The following is a 14,147-nucleotide window of genomic DNA, read 5'->3' as shown; positions in this document are numbered from 1 at the left end:
GCGTCCTGCCACAACTATGCAGGTTTATACTCATGTGCCCTTTAATCCTGTGGATTTGGCTGCTTTCAAAGGAGGAGAGTTTTCCACCAACCCAAGCAGGTTTATATCAGTCTTTGAGGGGTGCCTCAGTAGTCACAAGCCGGACTGGGATGATTGTAACGTCCTCCTGCGAACCCTATTGTCTGAAGTTGAAAGACAACAGGTTGTGTCCAAGGCAAGGGAGGAGGCACAGAGACGGTACGACCGGGATCGTATTAATGTCCCTGACCCGGATGCACAAGTCCCCCGAGCAGACCCCAGGTGGGATCCAAATGATCATGGGGATATGACCCGCCTTACCTCCTATAAGGAGTTGCTTTTGCATGGACTCCGTCACTCGGCTGTCCGACATAATAATTGGGCAAAGCCATATGAAGTAATGCAGGATTTAAAAGAAAGCCCAGGGGCCTTTCTACAGCGTATTCGGGACACCATTCGACAGAACACTAATGCAGACCCCGATGATCAGGCAACTGAGTCAATTATTAAGGGAATTTTTACGAGCAGAGCAGCCCCTGATATTAAGAGAAAGTTACAGAAAAAGGAGGATTTAATGGGTATGACCATGGCACAAATTTTAGAGACTGCAAACCGAGCTTATAGTCTGAGAGAGACAGAGAAGGAGAGAAAGCAAGTGAGATTGATGGTAACAGCGGTACAGGCCGGCACTAAGAGAAGTGGCCGGGGAGGAAGGGGCCGTGGACGCGACCGTCCGGGCCTGCAGGAGAGACGACTGGGTCGCAACCAGTGTGCCCTGTGTCGACAGGAGGGACACTGGAAAAATGAGTGCCCAAAGAGGAAAGAAAAGGGGGGTGCCCCTATGATGGCGATGGTGGAGCAGGAATAGGGGTGTCAGGGGAGACGGACCACCCTACCCCCGGAACCCCGAGTAAAGATGCGGGTGGGAAGCTCAGAAATAGATTTTTTAGTGGACTCTGGAGCGGCCCGAACTGCCGTAAATCAGCCTCTTCAGTTGCCAGTAGCAGATTCCCTTACTGTGGTGGGAGCCACAGGCAGGGACACCAAGTGCCCAGTGTATGCCCCAGCGGAATGTGCTTTGGGAGACAGGACTATATCCCACAAGCTGGTATACCTCCCTGAGTGTCCAACCCCTCTGCTGGGACGGGATCTACTTTGTCGCCTCGGTGCCACCCTGCATTTTACTGAGGACGAAATAACCCTTACCTTACCCCCTGAGAATGCCTGGATCACGACCCTTGCAGTTGAGCCCTCAGCCATGCAAGCCCCAGAATGGAGCCCGTGGGAAGACCAGGTGTACCCCCTCGTGTGGGCATCAGGGATTCCAGGAAAGGCCACCCACCAGACCCCTATTACTATTCAGCTCATACCAGGGAAAGGCCCAGTGCAAGTAAAACAGTATCCAATCAAGAGGGAAGCCAGAGAAGGTTTACAGGAAACTATAGATCGATTCCTAATGTATGGTATTCTCCGGGAATGTCAGTCAGCCTGGAACACTCCCATTCTACCCGTACAGAAGCCTGATGGCACGTATCGGCTGGTACAGGACCTAAGGGCAGTCAATGAACGGGTTAAGACTCTGCACCCTCTTGTCCCTAACCCGTACACCTTATTGGCTTCTATAGGGGGACAGTATACCCATTTTTCAGTCCTTGATCTGAAAGATGCTTTCTTTACCATCCCAGTTGCCACCCCATCACAGGAGATCTTCTCCTTCGAGTGGGAGGACCGAAAAAGGGTTAAAAAGCAACTTTGCTGGACAGTGTTGGCCCAGGGATTTAAAAACTCTCCCACCCTTTTTGGCCAGGCTCTGGCCAGGGACCTACAGGAGTGGGATAATGAGGAGGCTCTCCTTCTGCAGTATGTAGATGATTTGTTAATTGCCACTGTGGGCCAAAAACCCTGTCTTAAAGCCACCGTGAGCCTCCTGAATTTTATTGGACTTCGGGGATATCGTGTAGCACGGAGTAAGGCTCAAATTGCCCTACCAGAGGTACGGTACCTCGTGTTTCACATACGGCAAGGGGAGCGTCAGCTTTCAAGCGGAAGAAAGGAAGCTATCTGTCAAGTTCCTACCCCAAGTAACCGTAAGCGGCTCAGGGCATTTCTGGGTATGGCAGGCTTTTGCAGGATATGGATCCCAGAGTTTGGACTGTGGGCTAAACCCCTGTACGACTGTGTAAAAGGAGCAGATCATGACCCCTTCTATTGGACCCCAGAGGCTGACAGGGCATTTAAAATCCTGAAAAGAAAACTGATGGAAGCCCCGGCTCTGGGCCTGCCAGATCTCTCTAAGCCGTTTCAGTTGTATGTACATGAACGAAGGGGGGTGGCCCTAGGAGTGCTTACACAGCTGTTAGGAGCATGGAAGCGTCCTGTGGATTATTTTTCTAAGCAATTGGATCAGGTTGCAAAGGGTTGGCCGGCATGTTAACGGGCGGTCGCAGCTACTGCCCTATTGCTTGAGGAAGCCGAGAAGCTAACATTGGGAGGGGTTATGCAAATCTATACTCCCCATATGGTCCGAGCCTTATTGGATGCAAAGGGAGGGCTTTGGCTCACCCAGGCTCGGATTGCTCGGTACCAGGCTAAGCTGTTAGAGAACTCTGAAGTCACCCTACAGCCTTGCCCCTCCCTTAACCCAGCCACTCTCTAGCCAGAAACAGAGGAACAGAAACATGACTGTTTAGAGATCATAGATGTCCAGTACTCCAGCCGTCCGGATTTAAAGGATGTACCTCTCCCAAATGCAGATTATGAGTGGTACACTGATGGTAGCAATACTGTAATAGATGGGCAAAAGAGGGCGGGTTATGCTGTTGTGACCCTCCATAACACTGTGGAAGCTGAAGGTTTGCCTGCTGGGACCTCTGCCCAGCTTGCCGAACTAATAGCCCTGACCCGTGCACTTGAACTGTCAAAAGGAAAGCGGGTCAACATTTTTACTGATTCAAAGTATGCTTTTGGTGTGCTGCATGCTCATGCTGGCCTATGGAAGCAAAGGGGAATGCTGACAGCCCAAGGCTCCCCAGTCAAGTACGGGCCCCAAATCCTCCAGCTCCTAGAAGCCATACAACTCCCCTCGGAAGTGGCGGTGGTACACTGTAAAGCCCATCAAAGGGAGGATCAAGATGTGGCCAGAGGTAACGAGCGGGCAGATAGAGAGGCTAAGCATGCTGCCACCCTGCCATCCCCTCAGGCTGAGAACGCCCATATGCATGCCCTTATCCCATCAGTAGGGGAGCTTCCAACCCCTCAGTACTCTGGGGAGGAGAGACAGCGAACTGACAAACTCAGTCTCCGGGAAAAGGAGGGATGGCTCCATTCCCCAGAAGGGAAGGTCCTCTTACCAAAGGGCCTAATCCGGCTAGTGCTGCAGAAACTACATCAAACCACTCATGCTGGCAGGGAAGCACTTATCCAGCTAATGGGAAAATACTTTATCACTTCCGGACTCCGACCCCTGGCTGCCCAGGTACAAGCGGACTGCTTAGTCTGCCAAAAGAATAACCCCCGACCGGGACATCCTGTGCCACCAGCTGCCCTAGAACCCACTCCGGGCCCCGGACAAGTGTGGCAAATAGACTTTACTGAGTTTCCCCGGACCCAAGGGTTCAAATATCTCCTTGTCATAGTGGATCGGTTCAGCGGATGGCCAGAAGCCTTCCCATGCCGTAACTGCACTGCCAGGACAGTGGCCCTCAAGTTTGTTAAGGAGCTCATTCCTCGCTTTGGACGCCCCCTGTGGATGGAATCTGACAACGGGACACACTTCACGTCAAAAATCATTCAAAGCATCTCACATGCCTTACAGATCCCCCGGAAACTCCATACGCCCTGGAGAGCGCAAGCCAGTGGGGTAGTGGAGCGTATCAATCAGACCCTTAAACGGCATCTCTCAAAAGTGTGCCAAGAAGCCTCACTGCGATGGCCTGATGCTTTGCCCCTCGTCCTACTCCGTATCCGCGTTCTCCGAAAGGGTAGATTAGGGCTCAGTCCCTTTGAAATTATGTTTGGAAGGGCATGGCCCATGAATGGCACCCCGGTTCTGTCAGGGGAATGGGAGTTGGGGAATGTTTTTTTGTCACAGTATATGTGTTCCCTGTCTGCTGTTCTCTTGTCTCTTCACAGGTATACCAAGGATTCCCAGCCTCTCCCCTTGGACACTCTCGGCCACTCCTTACAGCCCGGTGACTCCGTGCTTGTTCGCACCTGGAAAGACGAGCCTCTCCAGGAAAAGTGGAAAGGACCCTATACCGTCCTGCTGATCTCCCATACAGCGGCAAAGATCGAGGGACACAAGAACTGGATCCATCACTCTCGTCTGAAGGCAGTACCTGCCCCCTCGTCAGCAGAACAGTGGACCGTCCAACCTGCTGACTCCTCATCTAGTGACGATCTCGGGCTAAAGCTACTGTTTAAAAGACACAAATAGCGGGCACCTTAATGCTAAAATGGGCCCACCCAGGTGCTGGAGACCCTGGGTTGGGAAGACTCTGGTAATAATTAATTGGGTAACATTGTTATTCTTTGTATTGGTATTTCCAAATTGTGCATATCGGAAGCATAACTCCTTTGTTTTGCTTGCGCACCATGTTGCTACTTTAACAAACCAGACTGACTGTTGGGTGTGTGCTCCAACTCCACTGTCCCCCAAAACGGGAATGCCCCTTGACATGCTGCCCTTGACCCTAGCAGAATTAGCCGCCACCAAAGAGCAGGAAAGAACGGACTCGCCGTTCTGGAACAAGACCTCTTTACAGCAAGCCACCTATCAGGACCAGGAGTATTCAGTTGCAGTACTCACTGAGGGAGTGTTATGTTTTACCCGAAACCAATCTGATCACTATGGGCGTCCTGTGGAAAGAAGCTCCTGTGTTATTTACACAGTGGGCTGATGGGTATTGGATAAAGACCAAGAGGGGAGGCCAGCAGTGTGGGTGTAATGGTTCCTCCCCTTTTAGGGAAACTCTTACAAATAATCTTACCTCAAAAGAGGGGTTTGGAAATATAACTTGCCGTCCAGTTAATATCCCCAATGTAGCAAGCCAATGGTGGGTTTGTAGTGGTCCCTATGGCGAGTGTAATTTGAACAGCACAATTAGAAATGCCCCCACTTGTACCCAATCAGGAGGATGGGATGCCCCCCCTAGGGGCATATGAACTGTTTGGAAAAGCAGCCTTAAATATCCCAGGAATCCCCTTAAGAAACAGTCCTTATTGGGCCCTACAGGGTCACTATTTTGTATGTGGCCGAAAGGCTTACAAGGTGCTGCCAGCCAACTGGACAGGTAGCTGTTATATAGCTCATGGAGTTCCTCATCTTTCCATAACTGCCACACTGCCCAAAGGAAAGATTAGAAATGCCCGAGACACCTCTGTTGAGTCACGAGAAAAGACCCTGCGGCGACTGACTAAGGCATTGGCGGGCAATATGAAGAATCCCCTCACAACCGAGAAGCTGGTAGGGTGCTCTGTACTGGGAATAGCGCCACTGTTTACCGGGCCAGCCCTGGCTTGCATAGGCCGCTATACTGTAAGGCTGCAGATGGTACTTGAGAAAGTGGCCTTAGAGTTAGAGGACTCGGTTAGTGATTTAGGGTCAGCAGTCAAAACATTAAATGAAGAGGTACAGCAGCTCAGGACGTTTTCCCTCCAAAACAGGCTGGCTTTGGACTATCTCTTGGCATCCCAAGGAGGGGTTTGTGCCCTTATCGGGCCCCGATGTTGTGTATATGTAAATGATAGCAGTTATGAGATCTATGAAAAGGTGGTACAGGCTGAAGCCCATGCCCGAGCCGGAGCACAGGTTGCCTATACTGCCCCAGAGAACGATTGGTTGCAAACCTTGTTTTCAGGCTGGGGTTTGTCGTCTTGGCTTGGTGGTTTATTTAGCCTGCTATTGAAACTTCTCGTTCCTGTACTGCTTGTATTACTGGTATTATGCTGTGCAGTATCATGTGTCAGGGCCCTTTTGCAAAAGTTAATAAGTCATTCTCTTCAGGGCTATCACAAAGTGCTTATGCAAAGTCCTATTGTAAAGAAATAAGTAGCCCAAGTGAGAAAACTCAGAGCCAAGGCTGTTGAGTGTTCTCAAAGGGGGGAGTTGTTGGGAACACTGGGGCATGGCCACTAGGTAACTCGAGGGGATGGAAGACCACGAGTGTCGATGAAGCCCCCTCGCACTAGGCCCCTGCGTCCTTGCCCCCACCCCTCCTGCCTGGAGGCACTCGCAGCAGCTCTGCGTGCTAGGCCCAAGTGTCCTTGCCCCCCCCCCCCCGCCTGGAGGCACACACAGCAGTTATGCTGAGAATCTGCAACAGTATGTTGCAGAGTCAGACTGCCTGAAACTAAGCAAGGCCAAACAGGGGAGATATGGAAGAACAATGCTGAATAAAGCAGCTTTATGTATAGTTTAACAAATGATACAGAGAATCAGGGAACTAGCTGGGAATTGGATTGGCTGGCTATATGGATACTTGGAGCAGCTTGCTATTGGATAAGTATGCTGGGAAAAAGGATGTATAAAAGTCTGTGTAACTTCCTGCTCTGTTGTGCAGGATTTGAGATTTTATTCTCCCTGTACCTTTTTGAAGCTTCAAATAAACTTTTCTGCTTCTCCACCCCGTTGTGATTATTGGGTGTAGCACACCGGGTAACGAACCAACTCAAGCTGTTGTTCAGCCTCTCGGCACTGGGTGCCGGCAACAGCTTTTGGCGTCCCTGGGTGGGCTCGAGGCTGCAATTTAGCCTTGCCCGGACCCCTCCTGGAGGTCGAGGATTGCGGCGAGAACCGACGCCCAGCGCGCACCGGTGAGTTCATCGGGGGCCTCGGAGGAGACGCGATTTGATCGACCCCAGAGGGCACAACGGTGCAACGCACTCATATAGTGGAGAAGCTGTTGTGGACCACGGTGAAGAACCGGTCCCTTGGATAAGGTAGGATCCTTTAAAATCCGGATTATATGCTCTGTTGGAACCTGGGGACGCCCAGAGTTACCCTGTAGGTATGGGACAGGGACAGAGCTCAGAGGTTAGGGCACGGTGTACGCCCCTAGAGTGCATTCTAGCAAACTGGAAGGTATTTGGTGCGGATCCGATGACTAAGAGCCAATTAAAACGCTTCTGTACAGTTGACTGGCCTCAATATCAACTGGAGGACCAGGAGTGGTGGCCACCAGGAGGGTCAATTAATTACAACACGATCCTTCAGTTACTCCTGTTCTGTCAGAGAACAAGGAAATGGAATGAACATATGTATGCGCATTTGTTTCTGACTTTATGTACTCGACCAGATATTTTACAGCGCTGTAATCTGACTCCAACTGGTTTGGTAGCAGCTAATGTTAGTCCCCAGACCCCCACCCCCACTGTAATGGCAGAGCCGGTGTCCCCTTCGGCCCCTACACCCACACCTTGTATGTCCCCAATGGTTGGCCTATACCCCTTAATCACTGAAACTAAAGTCGCCCGGTCTGGATCAGACAGGCGTCCTGCCACAACTATGCAGGTTTATACTCATGTGCCCTTTAATCCTGTGGATTTGGCTGCTTTCAAAGGAGGAGAGTTTTCCACCAACCCAAGCAGGTTTATATCAGTCTTTGAGGGGTGCCTCAGTAGTCACAAGCCGGACTGGGATGATTGTAACGTCCTCCTGCGAACCCTATTGTCTGAAGTTGAAAGACAACAGGTTGTGTCCAAGGCAAGGGAGGAGGCACAGAGACGGTACGACCGGGATCGTATTAATGTCCCTGACCCGGATGCACAAGTCCCCCGAGCAGACCCCAGGTGGGATCCAAATGATCATGGGGATATGACCCGCCTTACCTCCTATAAGGAGTTGCTTTTGCATGGACTCCGTCACTCGGCTGTCCGACATAATAATTGGGCAAAGCCATATGAAGTAATGCAGGATTTAAAAGAAAGCCCAGGGGCCTTTCTACAGCGTATTCGGGACACCATTCGACAGAACACTAATGCAGACCCCGATGATCAGGCAACTGAGTCAATTATTAAGGGAATTTTTACGAGCAGAGCAGCCCCTGATATTAAGAGAAAGTTACAGAAAAAGGAGGATTTAATGGGTATGACCATGGCACAAATTTTAGAGACTGCAAACCGAGCTTATAGTCTGAGAGAGACAGAGAAGGAGAGAAAGCAAGTGAGATTGATGGTAACAGCGGTACAGGCCGGCACTAAGAGAAGTGGCCGGGGAGGAAGGGGCCGTGGACGCGACCGTCCGGGCCTGCAGGAGAGACGACTGGGTCGCAACCAGTGTGCCCTGTGTCGACAGGAGGGACACTGGAAAAATGAGTGCCCAAAGAGGAAAGAAAAGGGGGGTGCCCCTATGATGGCGATGGTGGAGCAGGAATAGGGGTGTCAGGGGAGACGGACCACCCTACCCCCGGAACCCCGAGTAAAGATGCGGGTGGGAAGCTCAGAAATAGATTTTTTAGTGGACTCTGGAGCGGCCCGAACTGCCGTAAATCAGCCTCTTCAGTTGCCAGTAGCAGATTCCCTTACTGTGGTGGGAGCCACAGGCAGGGACACCAAGTGCCCAGTGTATGCCCCAGCGGAATGTGCTTTGGGAGACAGGACTATATCCCACAAGCTGGTATACCTCCCTGAGTGTCCAACCCCTCTGCTGGGACGGGATCTACTTTGTCGCCTCGGTGCCACCCTGCATTTTACTGAGGACGAAATAACCCTTACCTTACCCCCTGAGAATGCCTGGATCACGACCCTTGCAGTTGAGCCCTCAGCCATGCAAGCCCCAGAATGGAGCCCGTGGGAAGACCAGGTGTACCCCCTCGTGTGGGCATCAGGGATTCCAGGAAAGGCCACCCACCAGACCCCTATTACTATTCAGCTCATACCAGGGAAAGGCCCAGTGCAAGTAAAACAGTATCCAATCAAGAGGGAAGCCAGAGAAGGTTTACAGGAAACTATAGATCGATTCCTAATGTATGGTATTCTCCGGGAATGTCAGTCAGCCTGGAACACTCCCATTCTACCCGTACAGAAGCCTGATGGCACGTATCGGCTGGTACAGGACCTAAGGGCAGTCAATGAACGGGTTAAGACTCTGCACCCTCTTGTCCCTAACCCGTACACCTTATTGGCTTCTATAGGGGGACAGTATACCCATTTTTCAGTCCTTGATCTGAAAGATGCTTTCTTTACCATCCCAGTTGCCACCCCATCACAGGAGATCTTCTCCTTCGAGTGGGAGGACCGAAAAAGGGTTAAAAAGCAACTTTGCTGGACAGTGTTGGCCCAGGGATTTAAAAACTCTCCCACCCTTTTTGGCCAGGCTCTGGCCAGGGACCTACAGGAGTGGGATAATGAGGAGGCTCTCCTTCTGCAGTATGTAGATGATTTGTTAATTGCCACTGTGGGCCAAAAACCCTGTCTTAAAGCCACCGTGAGCCTCCTGAATTTTATTGGACTTCGGGGATATCGTGTAGCACGGAGTAAGGCTCAAATTGCCCTACCAGAGGTACGGTACCTCGTGTTTCACATACGGCAAGGGGAGCGTCAGCTTTCAAGCGGAAGAAAGGAAGCTATCTGTCAAGTTCCTACCCCAAGTAACCGTAAGCGGCTCAGGGCATTTCTGGGTATGGCAGGCTTTTGCAGGATATGGATCCCAGAGTTTGGACTGTGGGCTAAACCCCTGTACGACTGTGTAAAAGGAGCAGATCATGACCCCTTCTATTGGACCCCAGAGGCTGACAGGGCATTTAAAATCCTGAAAAGAAAACTGATGGAAGCCCCGGCTCTGGGCCTGCCAGATCTCTCTAAGCCGTTTCAGTTGTATGTACATGAACGAAGGGGGGTGGCCCTAGGAGTGCTTACACAGCTGTTAGGAGCATGGAAGCGTCCTGTGGATTATTTTTCTAAGCAATTGGATCAGGTTGCAAAGGGTTGGCCGGCATGTTAACGGGCGGTCGCAGCTACTGCCCTATTGCTTGAGGAAGCCGAGAAGCTAACATTGGGAGGGGTTATGCAAATCTATACTCCCCATATGGTCCGAGCCTTATTGGATGCAAAGGGAGGGCTTTGGCTCACCCAGGCTCGGATTGCTCGGTACCAGGCTAAGCTGTTAGAGAACTCTGAAGTCACCCTACAGCCTTGCCCCTCCCTTAACCCAGCCACTCTCTAGCCAGAAACAGAGGAACAGAAACATGACTGTTTAGAGATCATAGATGTCCAGTACTCCAGCCGTCCGGATTTAAAGGATGTACCTCTCCCAAATGCAGATTATGAGTGGTACACTGATGGTAGCAATACTGTAATAGATGGGCAAAAGAGGGCGGGTTATGCTGTTGTGACCCTCCATAACACTGTGGAAGCTGAAGGTTTGCCTGCTGGGACCTCTGCCCAGCTTGCCGAACTAATAGCCCTGACCCGTGCACTTGAACTGTCAAAAGGAAAGCGGGTCAACATTTTTACTGATTCAAAGTATGCTTTTGGTGTGCTGCATGCTCATGCTGGCCTATGGAAGCAAAGGGGAATGCTGACAGCCCAAGGCTCCCCAGTCAAGTACGGGCCCCAAATCCTCCAGCTCCTAGAAGCCATACAACTCCCCTCGGAAGTGGCGGTGGTACACTGTAAAGCCCATCAAAGGGAGGATCAAGATGTGGCCAGAGGTAACGAGCGGGCAGATAGAGAGGCTAAGCATGCTGCCACCCTGCCATCCCCTCAGGCTGAGAACGCCCATATGCATGCCCTTATCCCATCAGTAGGGGAGCTTCCAACCCCTCAGTACTCTGGGGAGGAGAGACAGCGAACTGACAAACTCAGTCTCCGGGAAAAGGAGGGATGGCTCCATTCCCCAGAAGGGAAGGTCCTCTTACCAAAGGGCCTAATCCGGCTAGTGCTGCAGAAACTACATCAAACCACTCATGCTGGCAGGGAAGCACTTATCCAGCTAATGGGAAAATACTTTATCACTTCCGGACTCCGACCCCTGGCTGCCCAGGTACAAGCGGACTGCTTAGTCTGCCAAAAGAATAACCCCCGACCGGGACATCCTGTGCCACCAGCTGCCCTAGAACCCACTCCGGGCCCCGGACAAGTGTGGCAAATAGACTTTACTGAGTTTCCCCGGACCCAAGGGTTCAAATATCTCCTTGTCATAGTGGATCGGTTCAGCGGATGGCCAGAAGCCTTCCCATGCCGTAACTGCACTGCCAGGACAGTGGCCCTCAAGTTTGTTAAGGAGCTCATTCCTCGCTTTGGACGCCCCCTGTGGATGGAATCTGACAACGGGACACACTTCACGTCAAAAATCATTCAAAGCATCTCACATGCCTTACAGATCCCCCGGAAACTCCATACGCCCTGGAGAGCGCAAGCCAGTGGGGTAGTGGAGCGTATCAATCAGACCCTTAAACGGCATCTCTCAAAAGTGTGCCAAGAAGCCTCACTGCGATGGCCTGATGCTTTGCCCCTCGTCCTACTCCGTATCCGCGTTCTCCGAAAGGGTAGATTAGGGCTCAGTCCCTTTGAAATTATGTTTGGAAGGGCATGGCCCATGAATGGCACCCCGGTTCTGTCAGGGGAATGGGAGTTGGGGAATGTTTTTTTGTCACAGTATATGTGTTCCCTGTCTGCTGTTCTCTTGTCTCTTCACAGGTATACCAAGGATTCCCAGCCTCTCCCCTTGGACACTCTCGGCCACTCCTTACAGCCCGGTGACTCCGTGCTTGTTCGCACCTGGAAAGACGAGCCTCTCCAGGAAAAGTGGAAAGGACCCTATACCGTCCTGCTGATCTCCCATACAGCGGCAAAGATCGAGGGACACAAGAACTGGATCCATCACTCTCGTCTGAAGGCAGTACCTGCCCCCTCGTCAGCAGAACAGTGGACCGTCCAACCTGCTGACTCCTCATCTAGTGACGATCTCGGGCTAAAGCTACTGTTTAAAAGACACAAATAGCGGGCACCTTAATGCTAAAATGGGCCCACCCAGGTGCTGGAGACCCTGGGTTGGGAAGACTCTGGTAATAATTAATTGGGTAACATTGTTATTCTTTGTATTGGTATTTCCAAATTGTGCATATCGGAAGCATAACTCCTTTGTTTTGCTTGCGCACCATGTTGCTACTTTAACAAACCAGACTGACTGTTGGGTGTGTGCTCCAACTCCACTGTCCCCCAAAACGGGAATGCCCCTTGACATGCTGCCCTTGACCCTAGCAGAATTAGCCGCCACCAAAGAGCAGGAAAGAACGGACTCGCCGTTCTGGAACAAGACCTCTTTACAGCAAGCCACCTATCAGGACCAGGAGTATTCAGTTGCAGTACTCACTGAGGGAGTGTTATGTTTTACCCGAAACCAATCTGATCACTATGGGCGTCCTGTGGAAAGAAGCTCCTGTGTTATTTACACAGTGGGCTGATGGGTATTGGATAAAGACCAAGAGGGGAGGCCAGCAGTGTGGGTGTAATGGTTCCTCCCCTTTTAGGGAAACTCTTACAAATAATCTTACCTCAAAAGAGGGGTTTGGAAATATAACTTGCCGTCCAGTTAATATCCCCAATGTAGCAAGCCAATGGTGGGTTTGTAGTGGTCCCTATGGCGAGTGTAATTTGAACAGCACAATTAGAAATGCCCCCACTTGTACCCAATCAGGAGGATGGGATGCCCCCCCTAGGGGCATATGAACTGTTTGGAAAAGCAGCCTTAAATATCCCAGGAATCCCCTTAAGAAACAGTCCTTATTGGGCCCTACAGGGTCACTATTTTGTATGTGGCCGAAAGGCTTACAAGGTGCTGCCAGCCAACTGGACAGGTAGCTGTTATATAGCTCATGGAGTTCCTCATCTTTCCATAACTGCCACACTGCCCAAAGGAAAGATTAGAAATGCCCGAGACACCTCTGTTGAGTCACGAGAAAAGACCCTGCGGCGACTGACTAAGGCATTGGCGGGCAATATGAAGAATCCCCTCACAACCGAGAAGCTGGTAGGGTGCTCTGTACTGGGAATAGCGCCACTGTTTACCGGGCCAGCCCTGGCTTGCATAGGCCGCTATACTGTAAGGCTGCAGATGGTACTTGAGAAAGTGGCCTTAGAGTTAGAGGACTCGGTTAGTGATTTAGGGTCAGCAGTCAAAACATTAAATGAAGAGGTACAGCAGCTCAGGACGTTTTCCCTCCAAAACAGGCTGGCTTTGGACTATCTCTTGGCATCCCAAGGAGGGGTTTGTGCCCTTATCGGGCCCCGATGTTGTGTATATGTAAATGATAGCAGTTATGAGATCTATGAAAAGGTGGTACAGGCTGAAGCCCATGCCCGAGCCGGAGCACAGGTTGCCTATACTGCCCCAGAGAACGATTGGTTGCAAACCTTGTTTTCAGGCTGGGGTTTGTCGTCTTGGCTTGGTGGTTTATTTAGCCTGCTATTGAAACTTCTCGTTCCTGTACTGCTTGTATTACTGGTATTATGCTGTGCAGTATCATGTGTCAGGGCCCTTTTGCAAAAGTTAATAAGTCATTCTCTTCAGGGCTATCACAAAGTGCTTATGCAAAGTCCTATTGTAAAGAAATAAGTAGCCCAAGTGAGAAAACTCAGAGCCAAGGCTGTTGAGTGTTCTCAAAGGGGGGAGTTGTTGGGAACACTGGGGCATGGCCACTAGGTAACTCGAGGGGATGGAAGACCACGAGTGTCGATGAAGCCCCCTCGCACTAGGCCCCTGCGTCCTTGCCCCCACCCCTCCTGCCTGGAGGCACTCGCAGCAGCTCTGCGTGCTAGGCCCAAGTGTCCTTGCCCCCCCCCCCCCGCCTGGAGGCACACACAGCAGTTATGCTGAGAATCTGCAACAGTATGTTGCAGAGTCAGACTGCCTGAAACTAAGCAAGGCCAAACAGGGGAGATATGGAAGAACAATGCTGAATAAAGCAGCTTTATGTATAGTTTAACAAATGATACAGAGAATCAGGGAACTAGCTGGGAATTGGATTGGCTGGCTATATGGATACTTGGAGCAGCTTGCTATTGGATAAGTATGCTGGGAAAAAGGATGTATAAAAGTCTGTGTAACTTCCTGCTCTGTTGTGCAGGATTTGAGATTTTATTCTCCCTGTACCTTTTTGAAGCTTCAAATAAACTTTTCTGCTTCTCCA

The 14,147-nt window shown here is 51.0% G+C and overlaps 1 long non-coding RNA gene across 1 annotated transcript in view; it reads left to right on the top strand.

The window, feature by feature from the left end:
* LOC311519575 overlaps window positions 1-14,147 on the top strand; it is a 38,039-nt gene extending 23,892 nt beyond the window's left edge. The window contains exon 2 of the long non-coding RNA XR_014711312.1: window positions 1-14,147. This exon is cut by the window's left edge and continues 18,368 nt beyond it. This is a non-coding gene — a long non-coding RNA (uncharacterized lncRNA).

Source organism: Lepidochelys olivacea (genome assembly GCF_965140295.1).
Source record: "Lepidochelys olivacea isolate rLepOli2 genome assembly, chromosome: 4".
Taxonomy (NCBI): Eukaryota; Metazoa; Chordata; order Testudines; family Cheloniidae; genus Lepidochelys; species Lepidochelys olivacea.
This window is presented reverse-complemented; position numbering and strand designations above follow the sequence as displayed.